The 23,119-nt window shown below is 45.9% G+C and overlaps 1 protein-coding gene and 1 long non-coding RNA gene across 2 annotated transcripts in view; both read right to left on the bottom strand.

Annotated features, from left to right (window-relative positions):
- Positions 1 to 23,119, bottom strand: part of LOC117526513 — a 39,873-nt gene that overhangs the window by 5,650 nt on the left and 11,104 nt on the right. The window lies entirely within an intron of this gene.
- On the bottom strand, positions 8,876 to 22,427 carry LOC117526514. The gene is made up of 4 exons (XR_004565315.1): positions 22,417 to 22,427; positions 20,515 to 20,522; positions 10,953 to 10,956; positions 8,876 to 8,982 (listed from the first exon to the last, which is right to left on the bottom strand). It is a non-coding gene; the product is annotated as an uncharacterized LOC117526514 (long non-coding RNA).

Here is a 23,119-nt window from a genome sequence, read left to right as displayed (position 1 = left end):
ATGCGGAAGTCGACTGCATATTCGGCTGCACACCGGCGCCCCTGTCGCATTGACAGCAGCACTGTTGAAGCGGTCTCTCCTCTGTTAGGGTGATCAAACACTGTTCTGAACTCCCCCACAAACCCAGTGTATGCTGATAACAACCGTGAGTTCTGTTCCCAGAGCGCCGTAGCCCAGGCGCGTGCCTTACCCCGAAGCAGAGCAATCACATAAGCTATTTTACTAGCATCTGACGCGTACATGACGGGACGTTGTGCGAAGACGAGCGAACACTGCATGAGAAAGTCCGCGCACGTCTCCACACAACCTCCGTACGGCTCAGGAGGGCTTATGTATGCTTCAGGGGATGGTGGGAGGGGTTGTTGAACCACCACTGGAACGTTCATATCCTGCACAGGGTCGGCAGGAGGAGGAGCTGCAGCAGCGCCCTGAGCGCTCGCCGCCACCTGCGTGGAGAGAGCCTCCACCCTGCGGTTCAGGAGGATGTTTTGCTCGGTCATTTGATCCAACCGAGCCGTAAAGGCGGTGAGAATGTGCTGCAGCTCACCAATCACGCCTCCTGCAGACGGCTGCGCTCCCTGCTCTCCCATTGGTCGTTCAACAGCCGGGTGATGCCCCTCGGAGTCCATGACGCTGGCCGAGATATCCTGTTGTGAAAGTGTAGTGACACGGACCCACAACAGGGGGCGCAAATGAACGGTCAATAGATGAGCCAAAAAGTAACAATTTAATGTTGTGAAATGTGCACAACGAAATACAGACAATCTCAGAATATAATTACAGTCAAATCACAAAGGTGACGTGTGGGCAGGCTCGAGGATAGAAGACGTCTGTCCTGAGAAGAGCCGGAACCACACAATTTCCGCCGCCACCGAACCTGGTGAATACTGGAGCCGCCAAGTTCCGAATTCCCAGGTGATCACCGTCCCCGACTGTTGGATCTGGTACTGCTGGCGAGAACAAAGACAGTCAAGTGTAGGTGTGTGCACACCCAGTAACAACAACGGTGGGAATGCCACCTCCACCTCTCACTCAATACGCTGATGAATTTACAGTGATCCCTCAGAGGAAAAGAGTGCCGTCCTGCACTCACTCAGCCTCCACAGGAAGAGGGACCGGTACTCCTGCAAACACTCACAATATACAGCTTATATGTGACACAAATGGCTGAGGATATTGCCTCCAATGAAGTACGATATCTCGGCAACGAGGTGGAGATGACGTCTGGTCTTTATGGAGTGAGATGATGTTGAGTAGATGGGTGACAGCTGTCAAGAGATAATGAGTGACAGCTGTCATCCCCGGCTGTGTCCGTGGCGGCAGCGCCCTCTCGTGCCTGAAGCCCGCACTTCAGGCAGGGCGCCCACTGGTGGTGGGCCAGCAGTACCTCCTCTTCTGGCAGCCCACACACAACATTTTCAGAGTCATGAAGCAGAGAACATTTTGACATCAATCTGGCCTTTCTGTGTGAATAATCCAGAGACAGGTTGATGTAGTGCCATTTTGCATATTTGGGAATTTTGTAAAAAAAAAAAGTATCATGGCACAATTGGGCATGGTCTTTACCCGTGGAAAGAGTTCCCTCCACTGAACGCAACAAGTATGTAAACAAAGTGAAAAAAATCAAAGTAAAAAAATTGAAGGTTTCCGGTCTAATTTTTCAGCGTCAGACTCCAGAGAATGCTTTGACATGAATCTGACCTTTCTGTCTCAAAAATCCAGAGACTACTGTGCGCCAGCTAATGTTGCATATTTCGTAAATTGTGAAAAACATATCTATGCACAAAGAAGCATGGCCTATACCAATGGAAAGAGCGTAATCCAGTGATTGCAACAGTACATATGTTTCTGATGTGCACCTGATGGATCAGAAGTTATTAGAAGTTGTTTTTTTACAAAGCGGTTTTATATTTATAGTGCCATCTAGCTTGTTTTACTGGCTATTTTTATATACAGAAAGGTTGTACTGTGCACTACACAGTGGCAGCTGCTGGTCTGTCAAAGAGGGGAAGCTCATTGTCGACTTGCATCATAAAATTTGTCAATTTATTTATATGTAAATTCAAATATGTAAAATGGTCATAACAGTCTCAAGTTGCACAAGCATTTCACAATTTATATCTCTATTACATATAGTAATTTATGATGGCACAATTACCAAGTGGTTAGTGAGCTTGGTTTCAGTGTGGAAGGTTCCCAGTTCAAACCCCACCCCTGCCACATTTCTCCATGTAATATGGAGTTGCGTCAGGAAGGGCATCCGGCATAAAACCTGTGCCAGAATCAACATGCAGGACCACCTGTTGTGGTAACCCCGAATGAAAGGGGTGAAAAGGGAGCAGCCGAAGGGACTCACTTTTACAAGAACATTATTAATGTTTTTAAACAAAAATATCAAAAATTTCAAGAAGCACATAGAACCTTTATTATTAAACATACATAACAGCGTCTAACTGTTTTATGACATTGTTCCATGCAAATGTTATTTTAAAGATTGGCCAGCAGATGTCACCATATGTAATTGTATCAAAGCTTCAAAACACTGAATCAATACTTCATATTGATTCAGTGTTTTCAAAACACTTCGTTTTCTCCGTCACTAATTTTTATGAATAAAATGCATCAGCAACCACTAATTATTACCACATGTGCCTGGATAGACTTATAATCATGAATACTTTGATGCTGTGTTGCGAACCAGGGTGTAAATTAACGTGCGACGACTTTTAAACACTTACTGAAGAACGAAGCAGAGAGTAATTCACCGAGATCTTCTCACATAACGTCGTCTAATCCAGTGTGCTACTTATATTTATAGCCCACCCAAAACACTTTGCCATAAATTTATTAATGCATAAATACACAAAAATATGTAAACTAATTCTCATTTCTATAGCTGTCAATCAAAATGGGATTCAGCCTTTCGACAGATCATCCAATCACTGTGCAGAACTCCAGTGTCTAGGCCTGTCCACAGCTCCATTCACCCCCAGAGACGCTCAGCTTCTACAGGAAAATGCATTGACCACAGACCACATGAGATAAAAGATTTATGAGACGTTAACAAAATAGATTCAGCCCATTTGTGATAAGTAGGTGATTCCGAAGGAACTCGTCTTCAAGATGAACATGTTCTAATGCAGTTATAGTCAATGAAATGATAACAAACTGTACAAATTTGACCATTTTTTTTCACATTTTAGGGAAAGCTGAGCTTCCCTTGCAGTTAGAGAAGCCACCTTTTGCACTACACACCATACAACCTCACGTGACCAACCGGTCGATCGTATTAAAAAAAATAAAAATCTGTCCCTGGACTCGAAAGGCTTTAGTGCTGCTATAACAGACTGATGCAGCAGGTAGCAGCAATGCACAACAAGGATGTCGGCTGCCGTTAAACGCCAGAGAAGAGCTCTTCTTCTATGATGGATAAGAAACAAAAAATATAATTTTCATCCTGGATTATTTTTTCATTTATTCGCATGGCAAATCCATCTGTCATATCTGCAATGTAACTGCGGCTTTACTGAAGAAAGGAAATTTGGGGCGGCATTCAGACGATTCCATAAGAAATACGACACTACACTTCTAATGCTAAACCGGCTAAATCCCCCTCTGCTCGCTCGAAAAACTGAGGAATTGAAAAGTCGGCGAGCAACACAATGGTTCATGGTCCATACGATTGAGTGATGAATGTGCCAAACAAGACTGCAGTGTTCGTTTTGGGCCAGGAGTCCTGAGAACGCATTTATTCTGTTCGCACCTGGAGGAGACGCACATCTGCTGCACACAGATGTTAGGTGGCTCAGAAAGAGTATGGTGGCTGCTGTATCACTATATTACGTTACTAACCATATATATTGTTTATTAACACAAAGCTGTCAAAAAGGGGTAATAAATATAATGTAAAGAACGCTTGAATATATCATCAGAGCAGTAAATTGATCAGTCTGCGTGAAGACCGCGCAGGTCGCTGCCTGCGTTCATGTACCGTCGGAATTCTATCCTTGTTTGCTTGGATTATTTTTATGTGGGTGGGGGTCTGCTACACTGGCTCAGGCACCTTATATAGGCCAGAATTAATATTTTTTGTGGATACAATGATTTTTTTTTTTTTTTTTTTACCAAAAATAAAACAAAAACCACAACACACCTGTGCACTAATCATGGTGTCTAATCAGCATCTTGAATATGGCACAGCTGTGAGGTGGGATGGATTATCTCAGCAAAGGAGAAGTGCTCACTATCACAGATTTAGACTGGTTTGTGAACAATATTTGAGGGAAATGGTGATATTGTGTATGTGGAAAAAGTTTTAGATCTTGAGTTCATCTCATACAAAATGGGAGGCAAAACCAAAAGTGTTGCGTTTATATTAGTGTATTTATCATATTTACAAGTCAGTCTGGGTCGGTTTGCTCTATTTCTTTACTTTTTACTCCCATTTTGTGATTATTAGGGTCTATTTTGTTACTTTTTACCCACATTTTGTGATTATTAGGCTCCAGTTCACTCCATTTTGTCCATTTCGTATTTTGCTATAGCCACAAATGGTACCTTTGAATTTCAAAGAAAACGTGCTTTACAGCACCATCTAGTAGTGTGGTTCCACCAAATTTGGCATGGAACTCTAACAGAGGTCATGCATATACCTGCCAGATTTCATGCCATTCAGAGATCCCATTAATGAGAAAAATGCGTCATGATATAAAGAGCATCATACATGGTCAAAACTCAAAGCCATGAAAATTACAGAGCAACAAATTTTAAGGTTTCTGGTGCAATTATTAAGACTCGTGATCCAGAGAATGTTTGACACCAATCTGGATTTTCAACATCAACATTCCAGAGACACATTCTTTCGGGCCAATTTGGCATATTTAGCAATATTGCGAAAAAAAAAATTCTAAGTGCAAATGTGTGTTGCCTTCACCGTTAGAATGGGTTCATTCCTCTGATCGCAATGGTATAATGTTTTCCTTTGGTTGACCCCATGGATCAAATGGTATTAGTGTTAACCCATTTTTACTAATTATAGCACCACCTAGCATTTTTCACCGGCCACCTACCCTGTAAACAGCTACCTGTAAATTTCACATTTCAACTCCGGCTGGTTGAGGCTAATGAGATGGATACAGAACAACGTAGAGAGAAAATGAAAGTAGACGAGAGAAATGGGAGAAAACATCAGATGTGTGGGAGCAGCAGATGGGACGAATAAGCCATCAGAGGAAAAGGCAGGAAAAAAAGATGTAGAGGATGAATTTATTTCCTCACAAGGACGTGTCTTGGATGAGCATCAATAACTCTGTAAGTCAGAGGGAGGTTAATGGGACTGTGATCCACAGACATGTTCAGTATGACTAAGTCAACAACTGAGATCAGTTTCTGCTGCATGCCTTTGTTTATTTATGACGTAAGGTCTGTGTTCAAAGATGATAACTAACGGAGAAAGGGGAAATGGGAACACTGCAAAATGCCGCTGATGTACAGTGAATTGTGCAGTGAAAACCAAGGAAAACTGTGATGATTTAAAGGAGCTGTGGCATGTTATATTTCAGGGCCAATTACCAGAGGTTCAAAGAGATGCAAAACCCAAAAGACAGGTAACACAAATCAGTAGGAGTCAATCGACTGACTCCCACCCAACCACAAACCCACACAACATCTCAGTGTGCAGATTCAGCTTCCCGCTGCCTCAGGGATGTTTGCCTTCTTATCTTTAAAGATAAGCTTCTTACTTTGTGTTCAGTATGTATCAGATGTCTTTGGCCCATATTTGCTCCTTGATAAGAAATGCTGACATTTTCCCAAATTTCTTCCGTGGACCTAACATCCATCCATCCATCCATTTTCTTCCGCTTTATCCGGAGTCGGGTCGCGGGGGCAGCAGCTCAAGCAAAGCCGCCCAGACCTCCCGATCCACACACCTCCCCCAGCAAGGCGTTCCCAAGCCAGCCGAGAGATGTAGTCCCTCCAGCGTGCCCTGGGTCTTCCCCGGGCCTCCTCCCAATGGGACGTGCCCGGAACACCTCTCCAGCGAGGCGTCCAGGGGGCATCCGGAAAAGATGCCCGAGCCACCTCAACTGACTCCTTTCGATGTGGAGGAGCAGCGGCTCGACTCCGAGCTCCTCCTGAGTGACCAAGCTCCTCACCCTATCTCTAAGGGAGCGCCACCACCCTGCGGAGGAAACTCATCTCGGCCGCTTGTACTCGTGATTGTTCTTTCGGTAATGAGCCAAATCTCATGACCATAGGTGAGGGTCGGAACGTAGATCGATCGGTAAATTGAGAGCTTTGTGGACCCTAACAATCCAGTACAAAATTAAAATTAATAAACACGTCTCCATAAGCAGATTGCTTTCAGTTAGCTTTGTATTCTCTTAGCGCTGTGATAAGTTAGAGTTATATTCTCTTATTTCTATGAACAATAACCTATATATACTTTTAGCTTTAAAATAAATTTACATTCAGTTGGGTGTCAGTTTGCATAATTTCTCCAATCACAGCCACATAAACCTATAGCTTCTTCTGGGTTGTCTGGGTGTTTTGGTGGCTTTCCTCACTCTTCTCTTTCTTGCACAGTCACTCTAGTCTACTCCATGCAGATTTACCATAGAGTGCCATACTGTTTTTCTTTGTAACTGATGTAAATCAAGTCCAAGACATATTCAGTAGCAGCTTTACCATCAGAGAGCCCAGTGTTGGGCACAGTTCCGCTAATCCGCTAACTGCTAATTTTCAAGGTCGGTCATCTGAGAATTGAAACTTGGGGTTTGGGTTTTCTCTGAAAACATCACCAAACTCAATACAAGTACATGTAATAGAAGGCTGCAGTCTCGTTTGAACCCTCCGTGATATTGCCGGTACTCAAAGCATGTGCTGACCAACTGGCTGGCATTTTCACCTGCATCTTCAACCTGTCCCTGTCGCAGGCCATCATTCCACTCTGCCTCAAATCCTCCATCTTTCCAGGCCCAAAGAAGTCAGCAGTGGAGAGCATAAATGACTACAGGCCTGTTGCACTTACGCCTGTGGTCATGAAGTGCTTTGAAACACTGGTCTCTGAGCACATCAAAGCCTGTCTGCCTCCCACTCTGGACCCCCACCAGTTTGCCTACAGGGCAAACCGCTCCACAGAGGACACTATCACCACAGCTCTCCACACTGCGCTGAGCCACCTGGAGCACCAGGGGAGCTATGTGAGGATGCTCTTCCTGGACTTCAGCTCAGCCTTCAACCACATCATCCCGGAGATCCTGGTCCAGAAACTGACACATCTGGGCATCTCCAGCCCCATCTGCCAGTGGATCAAGGACTTCCTCACAAACTGCCCACGTCTGTGAAACGTGGCCCCCACCTTTCCTCCACCATCACACTCAACACCGATTCCCCTCAAGGCTGTGTACTGAGCCCCCTCCTGTTCACCCTTTACACGCACGACTGCTCTCCGACCCATCCCACAAACACCATCATAAAGTTTGCGGATGACACCACCGTGATTGGGCTCATCTCAGGGGGGATGAGACTTACTACAGAGACGAGGTCAATCGACTGACAGCGTGGTGCTCAGCTATCAACCTGCCGCTGAACACCACAAAAACAAAAGAATAATCCTGGACTTCAAGAAGAACAGGGCTGAACCAGCCTCGCTCTACATCCATGGGGACTGTGTGGAAAGGGTCAGCTCCATCAGGTTCCTGGGAGTGCAGCTCTCTGACAGCCTCTCCTGGACTGCCAACACCACAGTGGTGGTGAAGAAAGCCCAGCAGCGACTCCACTTCCTGAGGGTGCTCAGGAGAAACAATCTGGAGGAGAAGCTGCTGGTGTTGTTCTACAGAGCACCATCGAGAGCATCCTGACGTACTGCATCACAGCGTGGTACGGGGGGTGCTCAGCAGCAGACAGGAGAGCGCTGCAGAGGGTGATCAATACGGCCCAGGGGATCACTGGCTGCTCTCTGTCCAGCCTGGAAGACAGTGCCAGCTCTCGCTACCTCAGCAGAGCTGCCAGCATCAGCAAAGACACATCCCACCCCAACAACCACCTGTTTGACCTACTACCCTCCGGCCAACAGTATAGGTCAATCAAAACTAGGACAGACTCAGGGACAGCTTTCTCCCAGAGCAATCACTGCACTGAACAATAACAAATCACTCTAACCTGCACCTTTCAAGTTTCTTGTGCAATATCTGTAAACCATGTGCAATTTTCCCGTGCAGTATGATTCCACAGTTGTATATAATTTTGTTTTACATTTTACTTGGTCCACATTTTATTTATTTTATTTTACCTTATGTTTATATTGTTGTACATATACTCTGAATAATTTACCGTTAAATTTCACTATCTTTTATATTGGCTAAAAATTACTTGCACCACGGAAAGCACCTTTTTGGAGTTGCACTCAAATCTCATTGTAATGCAAATTACAGTGACAATAAAGGCGATTCTGATTCTGATTTTCACTTTGTTTCCATGTAATTTGCAAAAATAGCCATTGAAATGCCGTGGTTGTACCCTGGAAGTAGAGAAATTACTTCATATGCGTCATATTTTACCCCTTTAGCGCCCACCCCCAAACGAGACTGTGGTCCCCAATTTGTTCACTGTTCAAACAGGTCAGACTTATCAGTAAAGTCAATTTAATGTACAGCAGTTCATTTTAGGTCAGTTTGGTGTGTAAATCTCATCGTTCCAGGCAATGAGAGCTGTCAGGCCATTTGAAGCAATTTCGAGACAATGAAAAAGCGGCTTATTTCAATAAAACAGCATACATCCCAAGCATGTTTTCACCGAGTGGCCAGTCACGGAAGTATGAATTCTTGCTTTCGGATTGGCCACTTTGCCGAACCGATTTAGTGCTGACCTTGAGAATTAGCGGAGCTAAAGTTTCTTTAGCTTATTAGCTTTTCAGCTAACTTTGAAAACCATCAGCGGACGAATTAGCTTTTGCTCAATTTACTTCCGCTAACTTTCAGTCTGCTGACATTGTTTTTGCTGGTAAAGTGAGTAAATTTAACGGTCAAAAACATTTGTAAACCCTAAAATCATATAAATTAGTTCCTATTTATGAATGCAGAAAGCTAGCTAACACTTCTGGTTCACAGGTCAAAGCACACATATGCTGGTATGAAGACAAGAAGTAATACTGCGGACAAAAATGGTATGTAAGCAGCTCAAAGTTAGTATTTTATTTATTAATTTTTTGTGCATTTTGTTGTGTTTGTGAATGCAATACGGGTATGCCGTAGCGCCAGTAACGGTTTATAAATAATATTATAGAGATAAACTGTGAGTTCTAATACTGCAATTTACTGCTTTTGATAAAGATAATGACAGTGTTTGGGGTTTTATTTTTTTATTTATTTATTTTACCTGTGTTTGTTTTGTGTTTGTGATCACCTTTGAATTTACCCAGCAGCCCATGGAGCTTAAACTTGAAACTGACTATCAGTAGCTGACAGTGTAATACGATGTGGCTGTGACCCAGTCAAGACTAAAAGTTAGCAATAACTTCCACTAAATTTTCTAGTGGTTTAGCATTATAAAAGTTAACTTTTTCAGTAGTGGTTTAATGGTGAAGGTCATGTGGTTGGATTCCCACCTGTGGCCTTTCTATGTGGAGTTTGCATGTTCTTCTCATGTTTGCTTGGGTTCCTCCCACATCCAATGACATGCAAGTTTGGTGGATTGGAACACTTTAAATTGTCCGTAGTGTGCATGCGGGTGTGATGTGTTTTTGTCTATATGTGGCCCTGCGACAGACTGGCATCCTGTCACATGGTGGTGACCCGCTCACACCCTGTGTCTGCTGGGATAGGCTCCAGACCCTTAATGGTGTAAGCGGTTGAAGATGAGTGAGTGAGTGTGTGACATCCTGTCATGGAGGTCTGACATGCACTATCAACTGTCGGACCTTATATGTAGACAGGTGTGTGTGTCACGATTTTGGCCGGCTCTGGGCTTCAATCCTCATTTTTCCTCCTTCTTTTACTCACCGTCTACCCCAGCTCTGTTTTATTAGCTATTTTCTTGGGTTTATTGTGTTCTATTTTGCTTTGCTACTTTGCTACTTTTATACTTTAGCCATTGTCCAGTTTTGTTCTTGTTTTGTTCAGCCAGTTTGGGTTTCCATTGTTTACCATTTGTTTATTTTGTTCTTCTCATTTGTTATATTATCTGTTGTGCTTTGGTGTCAGGTTTCATTACAGTCTGTTTTATTTTTGGTTTGTTTTACCACTCTGTTTTCTTAGTCAGTCCAGTTCAGTTTTATCTTGGTGTCTTCTTTCAGTTCTCATGTTCATGTCTGGTTTGCTATTGCATTATATTCTGCCCCTGATTTCCATTTTAGCTCTGTTCTGCTTTTGCCATTTGTTTCCACTCCGCACCTCCCATCAAGTCTTTGCTCCTCGTCTCACCCAGTTATTTATGTTCACTTCACTTCACTACACCTGTCCCATGTCTTTGTCTCCCACTTGTTTATGTCTGCTTTGTGTTTCCATTTACTCACGCTCTTGCACCTGCTCCAGTGTCTTTGTCTATTACATCATGCCACTGTGCTCACTCCCTTTAGTCACACTCTTGACTCCTGTTCACACATCTTTGTCTTTTCTTCTCTCCACCTTGTGTTCTCTTCCCTCACTGTCTTGCACAACACTGTATCTTTGTTCATTAGCCATGCCCCCTTTCTGGATCCTTCCTCTCACGTACACCTTGTTAACACCACCTGTTACTAATTAGTCCACACGTATTTAAACCCCACAGTTCTTCACTTCCTCACCAGATTGTTGTCTTGTACACTTTCCAGCGCCCTTCATTGTCCTGATTTTGTCTTGCCGTGTTATGAATCCTGCTCTGTTGTCTTCAACCATGTCTCTTGCCTCTTCCTGGTTGTCAGTGTTTGCTCTGCCTCTGAATCCTGCTCATTTATGACTGCGTCTCAGCCTGACCCTTCTTGTACCTCTGCCTCGCTGGCTGATTACTTGTGTACCAAACCTGATGCTGGAATAAAGACCTTGATACCCAACTCAACTGAATTTACCCCAGGTGGACTCCAATTAAGCTGTAAAAACATCAAGGATGATCACTGGAAACAGGATGCACCTGAGCTTAATTTTGAACTTGATGACAAAGGCTGTGAATACTTATGTACATTTGATGACTTAGGTTTTTTGTTTTTTTTTAATAAGTTTGCAAAACTCCAAAGTATTGTCATTATGGGGTATTGTGTGTAGAATTTTGAGGAGAAAAAAAGAGTTTCATCCATTTTGAATGAGGCTGAAATGTAACAAAATGTGGAAAAAGTGAAGCACTGTGAATACTTTCCGGATGCACCGTCATACCAAGCACCATCACTCCCCCTTACCTCACCTCATTTTTAGACATCAGCAGTTATATGCTGTATTTACACCATGTGAGTGCTGGGCGTGAAAATGTCAGCTGTCTTGACTGGAAACTCCCAATGACACTTGAGCTCGCTGGGTAGACAAGTGTAATTTACTGGAGCTTTTCAGAATGTACCTCAGTTTCTCAAATGGAATTGTGGCTTAAATATGCATTTTATTTCTGACATATCTGACAAAGTAATTATGAAATGCAGCATGAAATAAGTGCATTGATTGAGAGCATTAGTTGACATATACCGAGTCACCCATTTATTTGATACACTTATACAGTATAATAAAATAAAGTAAAATCCATAGAGTCAATCCATCAAACTCTTCCATAATTTAATAAAATATTTGACTTCCACCAGACAGTAGAGCAGGTATCTCAGTGGGATAAGGAGTTGGACTAACAATATGTAGACCTGAGTTAGATTCAAGATCATGCAACCTGTCTGTGTCCCTGAACAAAACACTTCATCTGTATTGCTCCAGTCCGCCCAGCTGTAAATGGGTACCAGCCTTGCCTTTGGGCAGTAACCGTTGTTGGACTATCCCTCTCCGTGGGGAGTTGTAGACTCTCATATGACTCTCACACTACAGATTACTTTTAAAACAGAAAAGGTACAGTATTAATTCCATCTTTGATATATTTTAATTTCTCTGCTCTCCAGTGCGCATTGTCATTCCGTTGCTGTTGTGCATGTCATCATGGAGTTTTCAAATGTCACCAACCAGCACTGTAAGAAGGATTTAGCCTTTAATAAGTGGCCCTCCTGAGACACTGCCCCGTATTCTTCTTGGTGAAAAACTCCACAAGGTTTTCAGACTTTTTGTTGATCCCAGTGCTCCTGACCCATTTTTTATTCTCAATCCGACCCACTCGTTTTAAGGTCCTCTGGCTTTCTCAATCCGCCTCATCACCCTATTTTGGCTTTCTTGTACATTCCGTCAGTCTTCCACCTCCAACCTTGAAACACCCTCTTTCTTCCTTTGTTTCACCCTGAGTCTCCTCATTTGTCTTCCTGTTGTGTCCGTTGACGAGGTATGATTCTCATTGTTGCACCAAGAGTCTTCTGTTTGGGGGCTTGGGACTCTTGAGGATCTGTGGTTAAAGGAGAGACGAAGAAGAGTGGTAATACTTGAAAAAAAACCTGCATTTCCAAGCAAATATTAAGGGTTCAAGCACCCCTCATGCCACCATGTATCCTGCCCCAAACAGGGACCATGGAGAGGCTGTCCATACACTTGCCAAATTTCATGTCATACGATTATCCGTTAATGAGAAACCCATCAGAGCACAAGGTCCAACTTAAAGTAAAAAACTTGCCAACACAGCAAAATATTTGAAAGGTTCCACTCCACATTTTCTGTGTGAAAGTGTAGTGACACGGACCCACAACAGGGGGCGCAAATGAACGGTCAATAGATGAGCCAAAAAGTAACAATTTAATGTTGTGAATGTGCACAACGAAATACAGACAATCTCAGAATATAATTACAGTCAAATCACAAAGGTGACGTGTGGGCAGGCTCGAGGATAGAAGACGTCTGTCCTGAGAAGAGCCTGGAACCACACGATTTCCGCCGCCACCGAACCTGGTGAATACTGGAGCCGCCAAGTCCCGAATTCCCAGGTGATCACCGTCCCCGACTGTCGGATCTGGTACTGCTGGCGAGAACAAAGACAGTCAAGTGTAGGTGTGTGCACACCCAAGTAACAACAACGGTGGGAATGCCACCTCCACCTCTCACTCAATACGCTGATGAATTTACAGTGATCCCTCAGAGGAAAAGAGTGCCGTCCTGCACTCACTCAGCCCCACAGGAAGAGGGACCGGTACTCCCGCAAACACTCACAATATACAGCTTATATGTGACACAAATGGCTGAGGATATTACCTCCAATGAAGTACGATATCTCGGCAACGAGGTGGAGATGACGTCTGGTCTTTATGGAGTGAGATGATGTTGAGTAGATGGGTGACAGCTGTCAAGAGATAATGAGTGACAGCTGTCACCCCCGGCTGTGTCTGTGGCGGCAGCGCCCTCTCGTGCCTGAAGCCCGCACTTCAGGCAGGCGCCCACTGGTGGTGGGCCAGCAGTACCTCCTCTTCTGGCGGGCCCACACACATACAGGACCCCCCCCTCAACGGGCGCCTCCTGGCGCCCCGACCAGGCTTGTTCAGGTGACGGTGGTAGAAGTCGGCCAGGAGGGCCGGATCCAGGATGAAGCTCCTCTTCACCCAGGAGCGTTCTTCGGGTCCATACCCCTCCCAGTCCACCAAGTACTGGAACCCCCGGCCCATCCGACGGACGTCCAGGAGCCGGCGCACCGTCCAAGCCGGCTCCCCGTCGATGATCCGAGCAGGAGGCGGCGCTGGTCCGGGAGCACAGAGGGGTGAGGTGTGGTTGAGGCTTGATTCGTGACCAGTGAAAAACCGGATGGATCCGCAGTGAAGCCGGGAGTGGAGCTTCACTGCGGCAGGACTGAGGACTTTGAGGATCTTGAATGGTCCGATATATCTGTCCTGAAGTTTCGGGGAGTCCACCTTTAGGGGGATGTCCTTTGCGGAAAGCCACACCTCCTGCCCGGGTTGGTAAGCAGGGGCCGGGGAAAGCCGGCGGTCTGCATGGGTCTTCGCCCTCGTCCGGGCCTTCAACAGGCAGAACGGGCGGAGCGCCCCACCTGACGGCACTTCCGCAGGTGGGCCTGGACCGAGGGCACACCGACCTCTCCCTCCACCACGGGAAACAATGGGGGCTGATACACAAACACACCTCAAATGGGGACAGGCCGGTGGCAGAGGACACCTGGCTGTTATGCGCATACTCGATCCAGGCCAGATGTTTACTCCAGGCCGTCGGGTGTGCGGACGTCACACAGGTAGAGCTTGCTCCAATTCCTGATTGGCCCGTTCTGCCTGTCCATGGTCTGCGGATGATACCCGGACGAGAGGCTCACAGTAGCCCCCAGTTCCCGGCAGAAGCTCCTCCAGACGTGTGAGGAGAACTGGGGACCACGATCTGAGACGATGTCGGTGGGTATCCCATGCAGACGGACGACGTGGTGGACCAGGAGGTCTGCTGTCTCCTGGGCTGTTGGGAGCTTCGGGAGGGCCACGAAGTGGGCCGCCTTGGAAAATCGGTCCACTATGTGAAGATGGTGGTGTTGCCCTGGGACGGCGGGAGGCCCGTGACAAAATCCAGGCCGATGTGGGACCAGGGCGATGAGGCACAGGTAATGGCTGGAGAAGTCCTTGGGACCTTTTATGGTCTGCCTTGCCCCTGGCACAGGTGGTGCAGGCCTGGATGTACTCCCGGACGTCGGCCTCCATAGACGCCCACCAGAAGCGCTGCCGGACAACTGCCACGGCCTTCGCACCCCTGGATGACAGGAGAGCTTGGAACCGTGACAGAAGTCCAAGACTGCAGCTCTGGCCTCTGGTGGGACGTACAACCGGTTCTTCGGACCTGTTCCTGGGTCCGGGCTCCGTGCCAGGGCCTCCCGGACGATCTCTCCACGTCCCAGGTGAGGGTGGCCACGATAGTGGACTCAGGCAGGATGGGCTCCGGTGGATCCGACAGTGCAGTCTTGACCTCCTCTTCGTGTACCCGGGACAAGGCATCCGACCTCTGGTTCTTGGTCCCGGGGCAATAGGTGATCCGGAAGTCAAAACGCCCGAAGAACAGTGACCAGCGGGCTTGCCTGGGGTTCAGCCGCTTGGCGGTCCTGATATATTCCAGGTTCCGATGGTCAGTGAAAACCGTGAACGGCACAGATGCTCCCTTCAACAGGTGTCTCCACTCCTCAAGAGCCTCTTTCACCGCAAGGAGTTCTCGATTGCCGACGTCATAGTTCCGTTCAGCCGGGGTCAACCTGCGTGAAACGTAGGCACACGGGTGAAGAACCTTATCGGTCTCTCCGCTCTGGGATAGCACGGCTCCTATCCCTGAGTCAGAGGCATCCACTTCAACCACGAACTGGCGGCTAGGGTCGGGCTGCACCAAAACTGGCGCAGTAGAGAACCGTCGTTTCAACTCCTTGAACGCGGCTTCGCACCGATCCGACCAGGTGAAGGGGACTTTTGGAGAGGTCAGGGCTGTCAGGGGGCTAACTACCTGACTGTAGCCCTTAATGAACCTCCTATAGAAATTAGCGAAACCGAGGAACTGTTGCAGCTTCCTACGGCTTGTTGGTTGGGGCCAATCTCTCACCGCCGCAACCTTGACCGGATCAGGGGCGACGGAGTTAGAGGAGATGATAAACCCCAGGAAGGACAAAGACGTGCGGTGAAACTCGCACTTCTCGCACTTCACAAACAGTCGGTTCTCTAATAACCGCTGCAGGACCCTGACGTACATGCTGGACATAGGTCTCAGGATCCAGAGAAAAGATGAGAATATCGTCCAGATATACGAAGACAAATCGGTGCAGGAAGTCCCGCAAGACGTCGTTAACCAAGGCTTGGAACGTCGCGGGGGCGTTGGTGAGGCCGAACGGCATGACCAGGTACTCAAAGTGACCTAACGGGGTGTTAAATGCTGTCTTCCATTCGTCTCCCTTCCGGATCCGAACCAGGTGATACGCATTTCTAAGATCCAGCTTAGTAAAGATTTTGGCTCCATGCAGGGGGGTGAACACGGAATCCAACAATGGCAACGGGTATCGGTTGCGAACCATAATCTCATTCAGCCCCCTGTAATCAATGCATGGACGGAGTCCGCCATCTTTCTTGCCCACAAAAAAGAAACCTGCCCCCATCGGGGAGGTGGAGTTCCGGATCAGCCCGGCAGCTAATGAGTCCCGGATGTAGGTCTCCATTGATTCGCGCTCAGGTCGTGAGAGGTTGTACAGCCTGCTGGACGGGAACTCAGCGCCTGGAACCAAATCAATGGCACAATCGTACGGACGGTGCAGGGGAAGGGTGAGTGCCAGATCCTTGCTGAAGACGTCAGCAAGATCGTGGTACTCAACCGGCACTGCCGTCAGATTGGGCGGGACTTTGACCTCCTCCTTAGCCTGTAAACCGGGAGGAACCGAGGATCCTAAACACACCCGATGGCAGGTTTGGCTCCACTGAACCACCACCCCAGACGGCCAATCAATCTGGGGATTGCGCTTCAACATCCATGGGAAGCCCAAAATCACGCGGGAGGTAGAAGGAGTTACAAAAAACTCAATCTCATCCCGATGGTTTCCAGACACCACCAGAGTTACTGGTTGTGTCTTGTGTGTGATTAAAGGGAGGAGGGTGCCATCTAGTGCCCACACCTGCAATGGCGAAGGAAGCGCCACCAGAGGGAGCCCTACCTCCCTTGCCCATCTGCTGTCTAGCAAATTCCCTTCTGACCCCGTGTCCACCAGTGCTGGGGCTTGAAGGGTTAAATCCCCGCTCAGGATTGTAACTGGGAGTCGTGTGGCAATCTGTGTGTGTCTCACTGTGAATGTTTTGACCCCCCCTTAGCCCAGTCTCTGAGGGCGGTTGTTGTTGTGGCGTTTGGGGCAGTTTTTCTGTGTGTGCTCCTTTGAGCTGCAGAGAAAACACTCCCGCGGATCAGCCTCCTCATTTTGGCCCTGTGCGTTTCCCTAACAACGTCAGCAGGGGGAGCTGTTGCCACACAGAGCGCTGCGGCTGTGGAGCGTTGGGAGGGCGACCCTTTTCGAACCCGGAAGGGAGAGGGGCGGCGGGTATCCGGCCACGTCCTTCGCCCCGCTCCCGACGGCGTTCCTCCAACCGATTGTCTAACCGTATAACGAGATCGATAAGCCCATCTAAATCCCGCGGTTCCTCCTTAGCTACCAGATGCTCCTTCAGGACCAACGACAGTCCGTTTATGAAGGCGGCGCGGAGCACAACGTTATTCCAGCCGGACCTCACAGCCGCGATGCGGAAGTCGACTGCATATTCGGCTGCACACCGGCGCCCCTGTCGCATTGACAGCAGCACTGTTGAAGCGGTCTCTCCTCTGTTAGGGTGATCAAACACTGTTCTGAACTCCCCCACAAACCCAGTGTATGCTGATAACAACCGTGAGTTCTGTTCCCAGAGCGCCGTAGCCCAGGCGCGTGCCTTACCCCGAAGCAGAGCAATCACATAAGCTATTTTACTAGCATCTGACGCGTACATGACGGGACGTTGTGCGAAGACGAGCGAACACTGCATGAGAAAGTCCGCGCACGTCTCCACACAACCTCCGTACGGCTCAGGAGGGCTTATGTATGCTTCAGGGGATGGTGGGAGGGGTTGTTGAACCACCACTGGAACTTTCATATCCTGCACAGGGTCGGCAGGAGGAGGAGCTGCAGCAGCGCCCTGAGCGCTCGCCGCCACCTGCGTGGAGAGAGCCTCCACCCTGCGGTTCAGGAGGATGTTTTGCTCGGTCATTTGATCCAACCGAGCCGTAAAGGCGGTGAGAATGTGCTGCAGCTCACCAATCACGCCTCCTGCAGACGGCTGCGCTCCCTGCTCTCCCATTGGTCGTTCAACAGCCGGGTGATGCCCCTCGGAGTCCATGACGCTGGCCGAGATATCCTGTTGTGAAAGTGTAGTGACACGGACCCACAACAGGGGGCGCAAATGAACGGTCAATAGATGAGCCAAAAAGTAACAATTAATGTTGTGAAATGTGCACAACGAATATACAGACAATCTCAGAATATAATTACAGTCAAATCACAAAGGTGACGTGTGGGCAGGCTCGAGGATAGAAGACGTCTGTCCTGAGAAGAGCCGGAACCACACAATTTCCGCCGCCACCGAACCTGGTGAATACTGGAGCCGCCAAGTTCCGAATTCCCAGGTGATCACCGTCCCCGACTGTTGGATCTGGTACTGCTGGCGAGAACAAAGACAGTCAAGTGTAGGTGTGTGCACACCCAGTAACAACAACGGTGGGAATGCCACCTCCACCTCTCACTCAATACGCTGATGAATTTACAGTGATCCCTCAGAGGAAAAGAGTGCCGTCCTGCACTCACTCAGCCTCCACAGGAAGAGGGACCGGTACTCCTGCAAACACTCACAATATACAGCTTATATGTGACACAAATGGCTGAGGATATTGCCTCCAATGAAGTACGATATCTCGGCAACGAGGTGGAGATGACGTCTGGTCTTTATGGAGTGAGATGATGTTGAGTAGATGGGTGACAGCTGTCAAGAGATAATGAGTGACAGCTGTCATCCCCGGCTGTGTCCGTGGCGGCAGCGCCCTCTCGTGCCTGAAGCCCGCACTTCAGGCAGGGCGCCCCACTGGTGGTGGGCCAGCAGTACCTCCTCTTCTGGCAGCCCACACACAACATTTTCAGAGTCATGAAGCAGAGAACATTTTGACATCAATCTGGCCTTTCTGTGTGAATAATCCAGAGACAGGTTGATGTAGTGCCATTTTGCATATTTGGGAATTTTGTAAAAAAAAAAGTATCATGGCACAATTGGGCATGGTCTTTACCCGTGGAAAGAGTTCCCTCCACTGAACGCAACAAGTATGTAAACAAAGTGAAAAAAATCAAAGTAAAAAAATTGAAGGTTTCCGGTCTAATTTTTCAGCGTCAGACTCCAGAGAATGCTTTGACATGAATCTGACCTTTCTGTCTCAAAAATCCAGAGACTACTGTGCGCCAGCTAATGTTGCATATTTCGTAAATTGTGAAAAACATATCTATGCACAAAGAAGCATGGCCTATACCAATGGAAAGAGCGTAATCCAGTGATTGCAACAGTACATATGTTTCTGATGTGCACCTGATGGATCAGAAGTTATTAGAAGTTGTTTTTTACAAAGCGGTTTTATTATTTATAGTGCCATCTAGCTTGTTTTACTGGCTATTTTTATATACAGAAAGGTTGTACTGTGCACTACACAGTGGCAGCTGCTGGTCTGTCAAAGAGGGGAAGCTCATTGTCGACTTGCATCATAAAATTTGTCAATTTATTTATATGTAAATTCAAATATGTAAAATGGTCATAACAGTCTCAAGTTGCACAAGCATTTCACAATTTATATCTCTATTACATATAGTAATTTATGATGGCACAATTACCAAGTGGTTAGTGAGCTTGGTTTCAGTGTGGAAGGTTCCCAGTTCAAACCCCACCCCTGCCACATTTCTCCATGTAATATGGAGTTGCGTCAGGAAGGGCATCCGGCATAAAACCTGTGCCAGAATCAACATGCAGGACCACCTGTTGTGGTAACCCCGAATGAAAGGGGTGAAAAGGGAGCAGCCGAAGGGACTCACTTTTACAAGAACATTATTAATGTTTTTAAACAAAAATATCAAAAATTTCAAGAAGCACATAGAACCTTTATTATTAAACATACATAACAGCGTCTAACTGTTTTATGACATTGTTCCATGCAAATGTTATTTTAAAGATTGGCCAGCAGATGTCACCATATGTAATTGTATCAAAGCTTCAAAACACTGAATCAATACTTCATATTGATTCAGTGTTTCAAAACACTTCGTTTTCTCCGTCACTAATTTTTATGAATAAAATGCATCAGCAACCACTAATTATTACCACATGTGCCTGGATAGACTTATAATCATGAATACTTTGATGCTGTGTTGCGAACCAGGGTGTAAATTAACGTGCGACGACTTTTAAACACTTACTGAAGAACGAAGCAGAGAGTAATTCACCGAGATCTTCTCACATAACGTCGTCTAATCCAGTGTGCTACTTATATTTATAGCCCACCCAAAACACTTTGCCATAAATTTATTAATGCATAAATACACAAAAATATGTAAACTAATTCTCATTTCTATAGCTGTCAATCAAAATGGGATTCAGCCTTTCGACAGATCATCCAATCACTGTGCAGAACTCCAGTGTCTAGGCCTGTCCACAGCTCCATTCACCCCCAGAGACGCTCAGCTTCTACAGGAAAATGCATTGACCACAGACCACATGAGATAAAAGATTTATGAGACGTTAACAAAATAGATTCAGCCCATTTGTGATAAGTAGGTGATTCCGAAGGAACTCGTCTTCAAGATGAACATGTTCTAATGCAGTTATAGTCAATGAAATGATAACAAACTGTACAAATTTGACCATTTTTTTTCACATTTTAGGGAAAGCTGAGCTTCCCTTGCAGTTAGAGAAGCCACCTTTTGCACTACACACCATAAACCTCACGTGACCAACCGGTCGATCGTATTAAAAAAAAATAAAAATCTGTCCCTGGACTCGAAAGGCTTTAGTGCTGCTATAACAGACTGATGCAGCAGGTAGCAGCAATGCACCAACAAGGATGTCGGCTGCCGTTAAACGCCAGAGAAGAGCTCTTCTTCTATGATGGATAAGAAACAAAAAAATATAATTTTCATCCTGGATTATTTTTTCATTTATTCGCATGGCAAATCCATCTGTCATATCTGCAATGTAACTGCGGCTTTACTGAAGAAAGGAAATTTGGGGCGGCATTTCAGACGATTCATAAGAAATACGACACTAACTTCTAATGCTAAACCGGCTAAATCCCCTCTGCTCGCTCGAAAAACTGAGGAATTGAAAAGTCGGCGAGCAACACAATGGTTCATGGTCCATACGATGAGTGATGAATGTGCCAAACAAGACTGCAGTGTTCTGTTTGGGCCAGGAGTCTGAGAACGCATTTATTCTGTTCGCACCTGGAGGAGACGCACATCTGCTGCACACAGATGTTAGGTGGCTCAGAAGAGGTATGGTGGCTGCTGTATCACTATATTACGTTACTAAGCCATATATATTGATTTATAACACAAAGCTGTCAAAAGGGGTAATAAATATAAGTGTAAAGACGCTTGAATATATCATCAGAGCAGTAAATTGATCAGTCTGCGTGAAGACCGCGCAGGTCGCTGCTGCGTTCATGTACCGTCGGAAATTCTATCTTGTTTGCTTGGATTATTTTTTATGTGGGTGGGGGGTCTGCTACACTGGGCTCAGGCACCTTATATAGGCCAGAATTAATATTTTTTGTGGATACAATGATTTTTTTTTTTTTTTTTTTTTACCAAAATAAAACAAAAACCACAAACACACCTGTGCACTAATCATGGTGTCTAATCAGCATCTTGATATGGCACAGCTGTGAGGTGGGATGGATTATCTCAGCAAAGGAGAAGTGCTCACTATCACAGATTTAGACTGGTTTGTGAACAATATTTGAGGGAAATGGTGATATTGTGTATGTGGAAAAAGTTTTAGATCTTTGAGTTCATCTCATACAAAATGGGAGCAAAACCAAAAGTGTTGCGTTTATATTAGTGTATTTAATCATATTTACAGTCAGTCTGGGTCGGTTTGCTCTATTTCTTTACTTTTTACTCCCATTTTGTGATTATTAGGGTCTATTTTGTTACTTTTTACCCACATTTTGTGATTATTAGGCTCCAGTTCACTCCATTTTGTCCATTTCGTATTTTGCTATAGCCACAAATGGTACCTTTGAATTTCAAAGAAAACGTGCTTTACAGCACCATCTAGTAGTGTGGTTCCACCAAATTTGGCATTGGAACTCTAACAGAGGTCATGCATATACCTGCCAGATTTCATGCCATTCAGAGATCCCATTAATGAGAAAATGCGTCATGATATAAAGAGCATCATACATGGTCAAACTCAAAGCCATGAAAATTACAGAGCAACAAATTTTAAGGTTTCTGGTGCAATTATTAAGACTCGTGATCCAGAGAATGTTTTGACACCAATCTGGATTTTCAACATCAACATTCCAGAGACACATTCTTTCGGGCCAATTTGGCATATTTAGCAATATTGCGAAAAAAAAATTCTAAGTGCAAATGTGTGTTGCCTTCACCGTTAGAATGGGTTCATTCCTCTGATCGCAATGGTATAATGTTTTCCTTTGGTTGACCCCATGGATCAAATGGTATTAGTGTTAACCCATTTTTACTAATTATAGCACCACCTAGCATTTTTCACCGGCCACCTACCCTGTAAACAGCTACCTGTAAATTTCACATTTCAACTCCGGCTGGTTGAGGCTAATGAGATGGATACAGAACAACGTAGAGAGAAAATGAAGTAGACGAGAGAAATGGGAGAAAACATCAGATGTGTGGGAGCAGCAGATGGACGAATAAGCCATCAGAGGAAAAGGCAGGAAAAAAAGATGTAGAGGATGAATTTATTTCCTCACAAGGACGTGTCTTGGATGAGCATCAATAACTCTGTAAGTCAGAGGGAGGTTAATGGGACTGTGATCCACAGACATGTTCAGTATGACTAAGTCAACAACTGAGATCAGTTTCTGCTGCATGCCTTTGTTTATTTATGACGTAAGGTCTGTGTTCAAAGATGATAACTAACGGAGAAAGGGGAAATGGGAACACTGCAAAATGCCGCTGATGTACAGTGAATTGTGCAGTGAAAACCAAGGAAAACTGTGATGATTTAAAGGAGCTGTGGCATGTTATATTTCAGGGCCAATTACCAGAGGTTCAAAGAGATGCAAAACCCAAAAGACAGGTAACACAAATCAGTAGGAGTCAATCGACTGACTGTCCTCATTCCTCCCAATCCATCCTCCCCACAAACGCACACATCTCAGTGTGCAGATTCAGCTCTCCCGCTGCCTCAGGGATGTTTGCCTTCTTATCTTTAAAGATAAGCTTCTTACTTTGTGTTCAGTATGTATCAGATGTCTTTGGCCCATATTTGCTCCTTGATAAGAAATGCTGACATTTTCCCAAATTTCTTCCGTGGACC

This window comes from Thalassophryne amazonica, chromosome 15 (assembly GCF_902500255.1).
Source record: "Thalassophryne amazonica chromosome 15, fThaAma1.1, whole genome shotgun sequence".
In the NCBI taxonomy this organism is placed as follows: Eukaryota; Metazoa; Chordata; class Actinopteri; order Batrachoidiformes; family Batrachoididae; genus Thalassophryne; species Thalassophryne amazonica.
This window is presented reverse-complemented; position numbering and strand designations above follow the sequence as displayed.